Raw genomic sequence first — 15,317 nt, forward strand, 5'->3', positions numbered from 1 at the left:
CCCTTAGCACAATGTGCTGGCCCAGTGCCCAATGGCACTGCGGGTTGTCCAGGTCTTGCCAATGGATATCTCTTACCATCCTGATAAGACCTGTCACAACAAGGTGTTATCTTGAGTAGTTTAGGCTGAAGCATTCAAAATCCCATCATGTTTTTGCACTCTGGAGAGTCTCAGATGTCTAGGAACAGGATTTACATTACCCTAACCAAAGTAAGGCCAGGGGGTTATACAGGGGATGCAAGACACTCCTGTACATGTAGTATTCCACCTTTCCCTAAAGCAAACTGCATATGAACAAAAAAATGGAGACTCACCTTAAGCCAGTACAGCCAACATGAACAGCAGTGATTAATACCTGTCCTGTCACTAAAGAGGAAAGTGACAACAAAAACTGTGTGTCCACTGTTAAAAGTAATTAAATGATACCTCAGGTTATGTCACATTAGCCACTGCAATCCCTTGTTGGGAAGATTTTGAACACAACCCAAATAGAAGTGGAAGGTGGGCCTCTCCTTAGGCTTCAATTACTTGATTCAGTATCCAACCCCTTTTAGCACCCAGTGATCTGCAGCATCATATCCAATATCGCTTAAACACCCTCCCATGCCTCTCACAGGCAAACTAATTCTGCTCAGAGTGCGCACTCTGACACACTGATGAAAAACAGACTTTCAAAGAAAAAACAGAAGGCAATTTTTTCTCCTTATCTCCAGATACAAAGTGTAATTTCTTCAGGTTTTCTTTCAGCAGACATAAAAGCCTCACACCTCAAATAGCATTTCACACAGTTGTACTTCCAAGGTTATTAAACGCCCACAACTCCAAATGAAGTTACTGTGTCCTCAATAATGCTGCAAATCCAGATCTGGCTGACTCAGCTTTCCTGCACTGCCCACACTTACAAACACTCTAGAGTTCAATAAAAGGAGTCAGGCTTTTCTGCGGTGCACATTCCTCATGTGCCTCACACACTTTGTGATGTGTTTTTCCCAGCACCTGCAGTACAGATGATGGGAGCATTACACAACTCAGCAATAGGGTCAGAGGAGGAATCTGCACTGTTCCCAGTCTATCATCATGCCTCTTGGAACTGCATTACTGTAAAACAGCGCAGTGAGCTGGTTTTGTCATCACAGAGAAAAAAGAACTGCCAAAATCTTAAGCATGGACCCAAGTGCTAGTGATTGGTTTGGTTCAACAAGATGGGATACAAAGACAAAAAGTGAAATATAAGATCCTTTTGGCATCATGAATGGCAAGTGTTAGTCACAAGTACTCATCCTTTCTGTTACAGCTCACCTAAATGCTGTTCATGTTCCACCTGCAAGGATGACAAAGTAGAGGCTCACACCCCAGCCCATGATAGTGCGAGCTTCCATGTTTGAGTTAAACTGCAAAAATATTTGGTACCATCTGCCTTTTTATACATACTCACATTTGAGATTGTTCATCAGAGGATTACAGTCAATGGTTTCTATGAGGGGCCCTGGCCAGACTAACACTGTAACTACTCACAAGACTTTGTTATGAAAGCAGGCATTCCACTCTGCAGAGTAAAAAAGGAGGGTGGGCCTGGTGCATTATTATTATGTAAAATAATAAGAGTTTTCAAATGGTGAGCACGCATGCCTACACATTAGGTGTTGTTTGGAAGCTTACTAATGTAAAGTAATCTTTTGTGTATATCATTAAAAGACAAACGGATGCAGTGACAGCACTGAGAAGCACAAAAATGATTCTCAATGAGATGCAAGTCTGAATGATTATTAATACAATTGAAATTGTACATGCAAGTTTTAAGAATTTTTTTAACACTTTGAGACCCTTGGATTTCTGCAGACTGAAATTTCTTCCAGTGTTCACCATGTATGAAATTTTCCAAAGCAAGTTTTGTTCAGAGCAGAACATCAGATCACAGAACTGTCAGAAGAGGAGAGCTAGTGCTGTGTAAAGGGGCTGTGCTGGGTTACAGGTTTTCCTTGGCTCAGAAGAAGCAGGAGACAAGCACAGGGCTCACTGGTTAGGAATAACACCCCTGAGCAGTGCCAGAGAGGTGAAGCAAAGGGAGCTGCAGAGAGCCGATACCTCCCTTGAGACTCTGACCCACAGAAATCATCAAGACAATTAAGATTTTGCACTTCTGGCATTTTGACATTTGCAGATTTGGCATTTTTGACTAAATGCCAGTTTAATGTATTTCAGATGCAAATTCAATTACCTGTTTTAAAGGAATCTAATTTTAATTAACCCAGGTCTCAAATTAATGTAAACTAATTAAACATTGTTTAGAACTATGTTTCAGAAGAAAATACCTAGTTCAGTAGGTCTCTAATGGTAGAAAATGTGTTTTCTTTACTAACAATTTATTCTTGGGATTTAGAAAAATAATTGTGTAGCTATAAATCAAGGCCTAATACTTTTTTATAATTCTGTCAAAAGTCAAGTTTGAAAAATAATTCTAATTACTATAGCACAAAAATATGACTCTAGGAAGACAAACATTTGTATCCTACAAACATATATCTTTTTTTAAATGGAGACAGTAGTAGTTCACTTACATATAGGCCAAGTTGGATAGGGTTCTGAATAACCTGGTCTAGTTAAAGGTGTCATTGCTTAAGGCAGAGGGGCTGGAACTAGGTAATCTTTAGGATCCTTTCCAAACAAATCAAGCCATTCTATGATTCTATGTTATAAAAACCAGCAAAGAATACTATGCAAGTGGAAACAGAGAGCAAACTTGCAAGAGCTACAACCAGAGTGCTAAGCTTTCAATGTGCTTTAGATCTTGACAGTGAAAACAAACTGTATTTTGACAGGGAACAGTTGGAGGCTCAAATTGCTGGAGAAGCCACTCTTTTAATCTTCTTGGTGAACAGTGAGAAAACAGCTTTTTTCATAGTGTTCATTGATTCATGTCCACTGTCCCAATATTTCTTCCACTGAACTACACCCTGAGGTGCTACAGCAATATTCTTGATTTCTCTATCAATAAGCTGACCCATCATTCAAAGACAAGCAGTTTGCAAGCAAATTATATCCCATTGGATGAGAAACCATTATGCTGAAATCAGCTGTAGAAGCAGCAGGTTAAGGATGCTATTAGGTACAGATGGGGCAGGGAAAATGTCATCAAACAAACAGAAGGAAGGCAAACCCAGTGCTTTGGTGGTAATATTTGTCAGCTCTTTCACTACTGAACCAGAGCCAGTTCAAACTTCAAAGCTGATCAGCACCCTGCAGTTGTGCTTCTGTCTCAGCAGCTCATTGAGTGGAGCATGTCCTGGGTATCACATGGAATGGTGCCTCTGAGGCATGGATTAAATGCTGCATTTCCCAGAGAACTCTGAAGCCTTTCCTTTACTAGGAAGGTTCAACTTTCTTGAAATAGATAGCAAACAAAAATCTTAATGGAGACAAGACAGTGGACTGATTCACTGTTAGCCCTTTATCTACAAAGAATCTAAGTATTGACATCCTTGGCATCACCATGTGATACATCAGCTCCTGGAGGATGGTCCCCAAGCCAGAGTTTGGTACATAAGCTCTCTGCCAAAGTGGAATCCATACAGGAAGTAAGGAAAAGCACCTTAAACAGACTATAGATCTGAAAAGAGGGGGAATTTTTGTTTCATGTCCTTTGTCTGCACATTGAGCCACTTTCCTGCAGCCTGTTTTCAGCAAGGATTCAAAACCTGGGACTAGGCAACTTAACATCATTGAATTGTTTAAGCCAGAAAAGACCTTCCTAGAATCACATTCTTGTACTACCAATTAGGAATAATTATTTTTAATTAATAATTGGATCTGCTTTTGACAACTGAACAATTTGGAATTTATTTGACTTGACTAGATGTGAAGAAATTTAGATCATGATATTTTTTCCAGGATAAAATGCAAAGACTCATGTTCCTTGTGAAAACCTTAATTTCTCCAGGATACTTGTAAGGATAAGTAAAATACAGCCAATCACACCTTTTACAGAATTACCACATAATAGTGTGATGAACTGAATACTAGGCTACTGGTAGCTCTTAAAATACAGTTCATAGGTAGATACCACTGAATAGGGACATTTTAAAACCAGAGACTTTTTTTGGACTCTTTTGTTCTGCTTCTCTACGCTACAGTCCCATCTTCAGGTGGCATAAAACTGTGTGGAGTAGTGATTAACAGAGAGATGGGTAAGTGAGCCACCAGGACAAATAGTTGTAACCTGCAAAAATGCATGTTGGTAAGATCAAATGTTTGAGACCCAAGAATGGACGTTGCTTATATTTACATGATAGAAGACTTTGCTTTGAAAAACAGAGCTCAGAAAAGGATTTAGGGGTCATTTTAGATAATCGCCTCACTGTAAGCTGTCTGGGCAATGCTGTTGCAAAAAGGACTAATGAGATTCTTGAATATGGGTGGGGGAGAATAATATGAAGCAGAAATAATGAAGGATTTCAGCATCATTTGGCAGGACTGCCAAGACCATTACTAGGTTACTGAATGCTGTCCTAGTGTCTGCATTTTAAGAGGATTTGAAGACATTGGACAGAGTTCAAGTGAGTGTCACAAATGAATTCTCTGCTTTAAAGAAAAGCCCATGCCTTCTGACATGATGGGTCGGAAGCTCAGCATATTGAGCTCACTGAGGAGAAAGTGTAGACATACCTTCATCACACTGTGTAGGTAATTGCTCTTGGGGAAGACACACGTGAGGAGCTTTCCAATCCTGCTGACAAAGATCCAATGAATAAAAGTTGAAGTCAGAAAAACTCAGCCTTGAAATAAGGGGAAATTTCCCAGCAGCAAAGTAATGAAAGACAAAAACAGCTTTTCAGGGAAACTAGTGAAACCACCATCACTTGCAATCTTTTAGACAAAGACAGATAGTTCTGAAGATACACTTTTGGCCTGGTTTCAGACTAGATGATTATGGTTGTCCTTCCTGGCTCAGTAAGCCCTGACCCCTTAGTTTCCCTGTGCACAGCTTTATTCCCTCAGCCCTTGGTGAAACAGGACTGCCTAAACTGTAATGATTGTTCTTGCAATGCTTCCATGATGGCTCAAATGATGCTCCAGGGGCTGTGACTGGCAAGGATGAAGGGTTAGCATTGTGGGGCCACACTGGCCTCATGCTCAGAGAGAAGGGGTAACCTTATGTCCTGTTCTGACATGAACAGTCAGGTTCAGATAGCAGGTGTTTGAGAGATCATAATCCATTCCTAAGGATGCAAATCAAGTGTAGTACCTTTTTGAGTAGCAGTGGAGAGTGATCAACCCTTGTGAAGCAACTAATGCTTTCTTTTACATTAAGGCCAAAACTATTTTGAAACATTCCCCTAGTTTCTCCAAACTCATCCACAGAGCACTTGGAAAGTGGGGCACATCACAGATACAGTGAGATCTGATCCCAGTGTGCTTGTTGAAGGGAGTCACACTAGCCAACTTCACTAGTCTAAAAGTTTAGAAGACACCAGGTGCTTATTCAGAGGCAGGATCCTCCAGGGGAAACTGTACACTGGAGAGCATTGCAGACAGATAGACACACCTGCTGTGGGATAGACAGGTGGGAAGAGCAGAGTATCAGCACCTCTGACACAGCTTCCTAAAGATGGCTTTTGAAATCACGTGGATATAGCTGCCATACCTATAAATACAACACATGAAGCAGCAATGAATTTCAACCTGAAGCATCAGCAAAAAAACATGGTTCTTGACTTCAGAGAAACCCCACCCAGCAGCTGAAATTAGAAACATTAATCCCATGGCATTGCCCATAATTAAAGACTCCATCTAGCACCAAACAGCTGTGTAACTACTGCTGGCTGAACCTCAGTGCTTTGAAATAGGATTAGGAGGAAATTAAAAGTGAATCAAGCATTGCAAGCATCAGTAGGACAAGCAATACCGTTGTGTTACATGGACCAAATTATAAAATTGGTGTTCTTTTGCAGTTACTCTTTCTCAGAATTCATTACCAGCAAAAATGAGAGTATTACAAACAAAACTAAGAGATTCAGGACTAGAGGCAGGTCAGAATCCTATCACTCAACAGTCTCTGTTTACAATGAGCATTTATTAACTTCTTTTTGCTATAATATTTCAGAGGCCTGAACTTAACCACTTGTTCTGGTTTTGGCTGGGTCAGAATTGATTATCTTCATAGCAGCTGGTGTACAGCAATATTTTGGATTTGGTGTTTATAATACGGTGATGTTGTTCTTATGGCTGATCAGCATTTACACAGAGCCAAGCCCATTTCTGCTCCTCACCCCACCAGTGAGGAGGCTGGGGGTGCACAAGGAGCTGGGAGAGGACACAACCAGGACAGCTGCCCTCAGCTGACCTAAGGGATATTCCAGACTCTATTACATCATGCTCAGTATATAAAGCTGGGAGAAGAAGGAAGTACTTCCCAAGTAACTGTTACATGTGAGGAAGCTCAGCATTCCTGGGGATGGCTGAACACCTGCCTGCCCATGGGATGTGCTGAATGAATTCCTTGTTTTGCTCAGCTTATGGACGTGGCTTTTGTCTTACCTATTAAAGTGTCTTTATCTCCACCCACGAGTTTCCTCACTTTTACTCTTCCAGCTCCTCCCCATACACTGTGGGGGGAGTGAGTGGGCAGCTGCCTGGGGCTTAGTTGCAGACTGGGGGTTAAACCAGGACACCACTGAAATCTACTCCATTGATTTACCGCCACAAGAGAACACAATGCCTCAGATAAAGATGTACAAATAACTATACAAAGGGATGGTGCTCCCTCCTTGAATGTCTCTAAATGGTGCCTGTTGTTTTTCTGGCTAAAAACTATTTGTAGATATGGACAAATGACAGGATAGCAATAAGAAAGTGTCATCCTCTGAGAAAGGTGCCATATGGTACACAAATCCCATTAAGAGGGTTTAATTGTTATTTAAAAGCCTACAGGCAAGCAGGAATAAAAGGGAGACCAGTTCAGACATTCTCTGGATGATGATTTTGCTTCCATTTTGGCTGCAGTCAGAATGCAAGATCCCTCCCTCCTCCTGCAGGGAGCCATTAAATATGACTGGAATAATGTGGAATAACCAACCCCCAGTAAGCCTGTGCTGGGCACTGTATCTCACCAAGTCACCAGGGTCCTGCAGTGCCTTGGGGCTCACAGCCAGTCCTTCCTCTGCTGCACTGACAATTTAACTCAGAGAAGCTGGTTCATCTATAATGCATGATGGGAATTCCATGGTTTAAAGTTTTTTGTGTCTCTTTTCAGAAGCAGCCCACCCTCCTACCAGAGCCATAAGCCCTGGCTCCAAACAGCATTATTTGTCACTAGTCTGTTTCTTCTTATTTTTCTCTCCAGGTGATGGAAAATAAATTAACTGGGAGGTCTTTCCAGGTGAGGTGGCTGTACTGTGACCAAGGGGCAGTACTGGAGCTGCAGAGCTGCCATCTGCACTGGTTCCTCATGTCCCAGGCTGGGCTTTCTTGTCACTGGCATGGAGGAAGGAATACAGACAAGGAGTTGGCTAACTGCTGCCTCCAGCAATCAAAAATTATGGCACAGAGCTGGCTTGCCAAGCTTCAGGCAGTGGAAAAAAAATGACCTCTGAAAATGTATCCTGGCTGTTCCATCAAGCGTAAAACTGAAGTGTCTAGTTTGATTTTATTAAATTGGTGTATGGAAATAGTACAGAATTTAGAATCATAGGCTTTGGTTAAAGATATGATTGCAAGGTTTTTAGCAGGTCAGGGGCTCAATTAAAAAAATTAAGTGCACAAAATTTAATCCCTCTGTACCTTTATGCTTCAATGTGACTCTTGTTAACTCCCTAAAATTAGATTTTTAATCTCAGATTGGCACCCCATTCTCTGCCACTCAAGTAACACAAGCAGTGAGAAGATTATGGTCACTTATGCAGTATCTATTTTCCTATAATCCTTTTAGCACCATAAATGCTAAATATAGCATACAGTTTAAATTAGCTTTAACCTCAAGTTGACTCCAGTTAACCATGAAGGAACAGTCAGAAGAAAAGAAAAAGAAAACCAAAAACAAACCACACCCTAAAGAAAAGTAGAAAGAGGTAAAAATATTCCCACACTTAAAAAAAAAATGTAGCAAGCTGTTCAGTGCATATTAACAGATGACTGCAGTAGTGGTGAATTGTCAACACCTTTTTGAAAACATTGGGGCTTGTGAGCCCTTAGTCTGCCACACGAGTAGATTGATCACAATACTCACCCTTGCAAACAGCCATCCCAAAATGTACAACAAGAATTTGGGGCTGCTCCTGCAGTTTCTTATTCCTGGCTATATTTACAAATCATTAACACTGAACATGGAGACATTTCTGTGAATAAGACTCCCACTAGTTTTTCCAGGACAACCCTTTGCAGGCACCATGAGACTTTCACAAGGAAATCCTCCCCCTCATTAGGGGAGGATTACCATCATAAGTCAGTAGTGAGAAGAGCTAAATCAGGCTCAAAACCTAGAACAGGAATGAATTTAGTGAAAGAACTGCAGAGAACTATCGCAGACATTTTTTCATAGAAATCCTTTCTTTGGGATTTGTTCATCATCTGGGAAGCTGAGGCCCCAGAAGAAGAATGTAAACAATTGTTATCGGCTGGTGTGGAATGCAACAGGTGCAGCGGTGATTGGGCTTCTGTGAGTGTTTGGATTTGCTGACCACTCACAGGAGGGTTTTGTCCTTGCTTTCTGCTGGACACAGAACTTTGTTATTCATTCTTTTCTATACTATTCTTAGCTTAGCAGCCTCTGCAACTTCTCTCCTTATTCTTTTTAGTATAGTTATAATGTCTTATATATCAATAAATCCAGCCTTCTGATCATAAAACAAGATTCTCGTCCTTCTCTCACCCTGGAAGACCTCATCAGGTCGCTGTAATAGAGAACCCTGCCTTTTGCCTGGCAATTGCTTCAGGAAGAAGTCCTCTGAACCAAAGCAGGGGTTCCAGGTCTCAGAGAGGGACACCCCTGAGGGGTCCCAGCTCCTGCTGAGCACAGCCAGCCTTACAGCTGCCAGGGCCAGATCACTCCATGCATTTCACCTGGGACATCGATAGGTTACATACTTGTTGGCCTGTATCCTCTCTTTCTGCCTCTGCAACAACACACTCTGACCAGCTGTTTTAGCCAGTTTGCCTAAGGAGCATAACAGCAAATGAATCCCAAAACCAAATCATCCTGAAGTAAACAACCACACGTCATTAAAGTTAGAGGTTCATCTCAAAACTTAATGTTAGATTTAATAAGGCTGCAAGTTTCTCCACTTGTTACTTTTGCCCTTTTCAAGCACCACATGGAGACAAGGGAAGCCCACCCTCGGCCAGCCTGGCATTTTTTCATACTCTAGAGTCAGAATGGCTGCCAAACCCTTCTCTGGCATGGGAAACGTCATAGAGATGCAAATTAAAATATATCTGATTGTGTCTGCCTGTCCATTTTGCTTCAGCTTGTTAGGAACAATCAAACAGATGCCTAATGCTGAGCAGTAAAATGAGTACCCAGGAACTCTTCCCACAGTTTTCCTCCTTCACTTGGAGGACTGCCACGTACACAGATTGCGACATTCTCAAACGTTCATTATTGAGACACACTCATCTGTTAAACACAGATTAGAAGGAGAGGATAGGCAGAGCTGGTCAAAGGAGAAATAATGAATTGGGAAATGTTCGTGTGTACTGTCACAGCCACTACCAAAACATGTGGTAAGCTTCTGTTTAAAAAGCTATGAAATCTCAGCAAAATAAACAAACACATTGATGAAATGGAATTGGGTTCTACATCAAAAGCAGAATCAAACTGGCTGTAGGCAGGAACTCCAGAGCCTACAGGATCCTCATGCATCAAATTTCTTTTATTTTTTGGTGGTATAGTAGAAGTGTAAACAACACATTTTCAACTACACCTGGCTACACAACCAAGGAGCAATAAGACAGTAACCAGTATAGGCCATATCTGGAGGAAATATAAACTCCAGGTATTTATTTTGAGCCTCCTGAGGCTGGACTGAGCACCTCATGGACCACAGCAGGAGTTTCACTGCCTGAGGAACACTCAGTCTCACTGAGACCTGAGGGGAGCAACAGCCCCATAGAGAGCAGGGGGGACACAAAGGTGAAAGACAAGGACACAGTGGTAAAACCACATATTTAGAGGGGAAATGTATTCAGTTTTGCAATATTCCACTTGCAAACCTATTCAACTCCTGACTTCAGCAATCTCTTTCACTCTGGACCAAACCCCTACAGTAGGTGATGGACAAAGATCCCAATCAGGTTACACAATAAGTTATCTGGCTTTCATAAACTGAGTCCTTGGGAATAAAATCTTTCTGATTACTTTCATTCTGCAGAATTTTCAAAACTTGATCACTGGTACTTTTAAAGTGATTAGCAAGTTGAGCAAATATCTAAGCTACCATTTCCTCCTGAAATACAGGTTAGTTAAATCTTCTTAGGGTCTGCAATGGTACTATGGCACACAGTTACAGTACCAATCACTCCAGATGAAGGAGGCTGTTAAGGTTTTGCTCTCCCTTTTTATTCTTAAAAACAAAAGCCAAAACCTCATTATAACATAGGAAAGCCCAGTGTTATAGAAATTAGAAGAAAGAGATTAATGTTATACTAGTGGGTCCATGGCCTGTAATAGTGAAGAGTCAGCATATTTTGTCTTTATTCAGTCCTGTGTTTCCATCACCAAAATACACTGAAAGGGAAAACTTCCACCAGAGGGGAAAAATAAGTGGCTCTATGCCAAGTCACCGCATCCCATGCCCACAGCCAGAGAGGATTCACAGCTGGTGCACACCTGAGGTTGCCTAATGACATTTTCCATCACTGCAGCAGCCTCAGTGGGCCCCAAGGAAGCCTCAGCCAGTCCTTTTTTTTTTCTTAGTTAGCTCTTTTTCTGTCAGAAAAAAAGACTTCAAAACTGAAAGTGTAATGAAAAAATTATTTCTTTAATACTGCACTAAGATTTTAGGCTTAGCCAATGCCCAAGCATTTCCTAATGTCACTAGTGCTGCAAGTCCCCTGACAAGAGCACTGGGTTCTCTTCGGGTTTTTTTGGGTTTTGGTTTGGGCTTTGGTTTATTTTTATTATATTTTTTCATTTTGGTTTAGTTTTGTGTTTTGTTGTTTGCTTGGGGTTTTTTTACCATGGAATGAATAGGGATTAATCAACTTCACATTAGACTTTTCCTCACCTTCCCCTCAAGACAGCATTGAAATCAGACTCATGTCAAATTGATTTTATTTGTCATGAAACAACAGGTCTGTGTGTTTGGGAGTATTGAGTGCTATTCCTCATATATAAATATATACTCATGTACAAATATGTGAGTGACTTGTTAACTTCTGCAAGAGGCTGCCAGGTTCTGCTGGGGGTTCACAGACACTTCAGGCAGGAGACACACATCAGAGGCAAAAGGATGTGTGACCATTTGATTTGCTCAGCCTGTGACAATCTCACAGCCAGGAAAACAAAAATCACAGGGCATCTCTTGGTTCTGCTTTTTCTGAAAAGTCAGTATTACTACCATATATTTTCTCTCTTGTTACAGAAAGAGAAATACAAAGCCCACAGCCTCTGTTCACCCAGCACATGCTCAGAGCACTCGAGGGTACATACTCAGATGTGAACTGCCAAAGGTGTTAGCAAGCCCTTTCCCACAGCCCACCAGGACAGGGACACCACACTTGGTGGCAGGATTTGGGACTAGGGTCTCTAAGGCACAGCACAGGCGCATATTTATCTCAACAACTGCAGGGCATCCAGTGCCCATGGTGCTGTTTGAGACCATCATTGTTTCTTTAGTGCAAGTGTCCAAGTACTCCAAGAGAAAAGCCCTTTTCTCCTACCATGGCTCCCATGGGAGGCAAAGGCACAGGCAGTCTGTACTGCTGTTAGTTGTCCAGGCTGTCTCTCACTCCAGAAGAACATGCATGTAGGGATAGGAGCCAAAGATAGGAATTACCTCCATTTGCTAGCAAGCATCATCCTCCCAGTCCTGGAGATGTATTAAACCTCTTAGGGACCTCCCTAACCAGGTCTCTGTCACTACTTCCAAGTAATGACAAAATTTCTCCAATACACTGTTTCTAGTAAGAGTAGTGTTGGAGGGAGGGAACAGTCCCTGCATCTCTTGCTGAGGGGATCTGGTGTCCTGATACACACCAGTCCATTTAATGCAGTGACCTGTCTCCATTTACTGAATTGATTTGGCAAATGAATGTTTACACTGCTGAGTGTATTTAAACTAATGGCTGCTAAAGCAGCTTATGTGACTTTTTAATCTAGCTTTTCCATACAGTCATTTGTGGAATGACTGTTTGACAGGGAAACAGACAAGAAACTGGGGCAAAACTTACGCTGACAGACACTGAAAATGGGACGATGTGGCCAGAGCAGTTACACAGGCAGATTTGTGGCTCATTCATTCCCATCAGACTGTTTCCCACAGCTGAGCTTTTCTACAAGCCAGCTGACCAGAGGCACAGCCTGCTCCCTGTGAGCAGACCTCAGGCAAGCCTGGACAGCCTGCACTTTACAAAATTAATTTCATCCTCTGAAGCAGAAAATACAAATTCCTCTTTCTCCCCGAGGAAAGGGGCTGGTAGAGAATATGACCAGTTAAGAGAAGCCCAACTGGGTGCCTCATTCCCCTGTGCTCTCAAAGGTTTTGACTTAATGATCTCAAAGATCTTTTCCAACCTAGCTGATTTTATGATTCACACAATTGTCTGTAGGATTCTGTGTGAATTACAGTGAACCTCAAAAGTTGCCACAGATAATTCTGTGTGACTGTCATTAAGCACTGAGGCTGAAGGACCACTGGTGACTAAAAGATGGTTTCAAGGACCTGCTACAATGTACAGAGACTAGCTCTGATCACAGATTACCTGATTTGTTGAGCAGGTATAATATTATGTGTCATTGTATGGTGGATGTCTCTTTGTGCCATTTTCCCTTAGAGAACATAATGTTGATCTCTTACAAAACACTGAGATCTGTTAAGAAATTTATATGTATCATACTATTTTCCTTTTCAAAGTCTTCCAAACCTTTTTATAATAATTAAGCATGCTACATCAAAAATCAAATCTGAGCAAAATCATACTGACCCCCCCAATATGTCAGACAACTCATCTTGTTCGGCATATGATGGAAAAAGTGAATCAAGGGACAGAAAACCCTCTTTGCAAGAGTAATAATTAGATTTACTTCTCCTAATTCCTTGCACATGATCTTCTGATTTGCACTGCAGCCCTGCAGACAACACAGGACCAAGTCTAGGCATTCTAGATAACCCATAACTTCTTCACAGGCCCTCTTGTAGGCATTGCCACTGCTGTTTTAAATATGACCAATAAAGTGACATAATATTCATTTAAAAATGACTCTTGTCTAAACCTGCTATTCTGACACTGATCTATCCTTACCCACACTTGGTACAAATATTGCTTCAAAATTACAGACAACAAAACCAAAACTCCTTCAAGAGGATTGGTGCCTGTCCCATCAAACATCTCCTCCTGCAGGTGCCCCCACAGAGCCAGGAGCTGGGGCTGCTCTCACAATCACAAATCCCAGGTTACTGTCCCACTGCACTCACAACTCTGCTCAGAGCAGAGGGCTGGTGATTCAAGATATAGGAAAATGAGATGAGAAGGGACACAACACAATTATGGTTCCCATCTTTAGTTTCCTGAAGGAAACCCTATTCCATCAGTGCGACTCCAAAGGTGAAGAGTCAGTTCCCATCACCTGTCACAGTAAGAGAAGTCACCTTTGGGTAATCTCATCCTGGGGATAATCATGTTAACTCCTCCTGACAGCTGCTGCAGATCTGAGAGCAGGAGGAGCAGATGCAGCATGATGTGGCCAGCCCAGCTGTGTGTGAAAGCCAACCTCACTCCTGCATGGTTGAAGCCATGCTCTGAGCAGGGTTTTCCCCTTTTCTGGGTATCTCACCTCTCCACAGCAATGGCAGCACCTGATTTTGCTGCAGCATCCAAAACTACTGAAGGAAATGGCATGATCTCCTTAAAGCGCAATATCCACCTGGCAGTGGATTTCTGAGTGGTTATCACATACCTCGGCCTGTTCCTGGACTTCAGTCACCTAAGAAGTGTGATAATCCCAAAAACACATGCCCTAGCGTGTCTTATCTATGGCAGAAATCACAGCAATGCATGAGCAATGAGTTGTGCTTTCCATATGAGCGTGGGTCTGGCATGAATCCCAGGAGCCAGCTCATGCCCTCTGCTGGGTCAAGTGTGGAAATCGCCTCTCTCACCACTGCCAGCTCAAAGGCATGCCACAAGGTCATCTCCAAACACAGCTCATCGAGTGTTTGCTGACTAGATACTTGGATTCACAGCTGGGAAATGGAAGGTCATTCAGCACTGTGCCTCCCCTCAAAAAACAGAAAGCTGTTGAACGTAGACCATCAGTCCAGACTGACAGCACAACATGGCAGAAAGCCCAGCAATGAGAAGGGAAAGCCACAGGACCCTGTCATAATTATATCTTCAGTTTCAGAAATTGCTTTGATGTTCTCTCAACAGGGGATAGCTTCTATTTCCTTCAGTCTTTGCTGAAGCTTTAGTGGAAACATTGGCTGTTTCTGTAGGATTTTTAATTGGAAGTGGACTGTACGATTTCCTGCAGAAACCAGGGTGCCCTCCCTCAGCACTCATTCAGACTGTATGAAAAGACAGAAGTAAGAACAGAACCAAAGGGGTGCCTGAAAACACAGAAAATATTCCTTGGAAGAAAGCAAAGACACACAAGTGCATTCAGGCTGTAGTTACAAACAGTGCAAACCTCTAAAAGCCTGGCTGGCTCCTGCATTCAGCACCTTGTGTAAGGAGCGTGGCCACAGCTCAGCTTGTGATTTATTTTAGACTTGCAGGACAGAGCTGAGTGTGACAAGCTGGAGGAACGTTCATGATCCGGTCTCTTCGGGCCAGTGGCCACTGGCAGCACACACCTCACTGCAGCCTAATCAGCTCTGAGCAGCCCAGACAGCAGCTGCCACTTGCTTTGTGCTCTTGCATAATGCTGAGGATTTTACTCTGAAATCTGGATTTGACAAACCAGGAACAAATAAAGATAGCTGATACCCAGGCATCTGAGCAGACTACCCTTAATGGAAGACAACTCTGCCTGGAAGAAATTAGTTTCTTATATTTTTGAAGATTTATGCCTTTGTTTGCTGTTCACCAAACAAATAATTTGAACATTGTAACCAATCTTCACTGACATAATCTTAATGCATTACTGGAATGCATTACAATGGCAA

The sequence above is a fragment of the Melozone crissalis genome, unplaced genomic scaffold, assembly GCF_028551555.1.
Source record: "Melozone crissalis strain CALT ecotype California unplaced genomic scaffold, PUWL_Pcris_2 ptg000019l_1, whole genome shotgun sequence".
Taxonomy (NCBI): domain Eukaryota; kingdom Metazoa; phylum Chordata; class Aves; order Passeriformes; family Passerellidae; genus Melozone; species Melozone crissalis.